Raw genomic sequence first — 1023 nt, 5'->3', positions numbered from 1 at the left:
AGAGAGAGAGAGCAGTCAGCAGGCTCCGCCCACACTGGCATGACACAGTGTCCACCAGAGGACGGCGACAGTCATGATCATGTGACCAGCCTCAGTTCTTACCTGATTGGACGGATTCACGATCGCTGTCAGCAGGTTGTGGCCCAGAGGGTCGAACCGCACCAACCTGAAACCAGCACATGACCAAACAAACAAACAAACAAACAAACAAACAAACAAACAAACAAACAAAACACAAACTGAGTCAGTGTTCAACCATCAATCACTGACAACAACTTCAACCAGAGTGAAGCAGCAGCTGCATCATTCTGTGACGTGGTTTATTATCATATATATTATAATATTATTATATCACGATATTTATTATTAATATTCATTATTATTTATTTAATATATTTAAACGGACTTGAAGAGTCACAGCGAACAGCTGTTCTACATCTGACAATCATTAGTCATGAACAGTTGAATCTGTGTTCCTCCACCTCAGTGAGATTATTATTATTATTATAATAATCATATAATTATATCATCATTATCATAACATTGCTGGTCTCCTGGTCGACTCAGCTGCTCTGGTCAGTGCTGAACCCACCGGACTCTCTCCGTGTCGCTGCCCGTCTTGACCACGGCGAAGGGCTCCGGTCGGCTCCAGTCCCAGAAGTGCAGCTCGTTGTTGGTGGCGATCAGGAGGAGCTGAGCCGTGGGGTGGAAGGCGAGGGAGGCGATGGCCACGTTACTCTCTGTGAACCAACTCTCACTCCCACCCTGAGGAAGAAACACCAGGAACATGTGATGAGAAAAGGTCGTTGTCTCGGTGAGATGATGATGGTAAGATCAGGTCAGCAGTCACAGTTCATCATCTGTCAGTTATACCCAAAGGACTCTGGGTAAAGTCTGTCACAGGGTCACATGACCCCGGACGGCACACTGAGACACGTCTGCAGCTCATTTTAATGTGGTCACTGATGATTTGAATGAGACAGACATCACTGGCAGGACATTTTCAATGAGTCGATGAAGCTT

At 45.7% G+C, this 1023-nt stretch overlaps 1 pseudogene; it reads right to left on the bottom strand.

The window, feature by feature from the left end:
* Positions 1-102: 102 nt before the first annotated feature.
* Positions 103-804, bottom strand: LOC111657762 (activating molecule in BECN1-regulated autophagy protein 1B pseudogene; annotated as a pseudogene).
* Between the last annotated feature and the right edge of the window lie 219 nt (positions 805-1023).

This window comes from Seriola lalandi, unplaced genomic scaffold, assembly GCF_002814215.2.
Source record: "Seriola lalandi dorsalis isolate HSWRI2012SDOR001 ecotype SW California unplaced genomic scaffold, Sedor1 jcf7180001978097, whole genome shotgun sequence".
NCBI lineage: Eukaryota > Metazoa > Chordata > Actinopteri > Carangiformes > Carangidae > Seriola > Seriola lalandi.
Note: the sequence above shows the minus strand (reverse complement) of the source record. Positions and strands in the feature narration are given on the sequence as shown.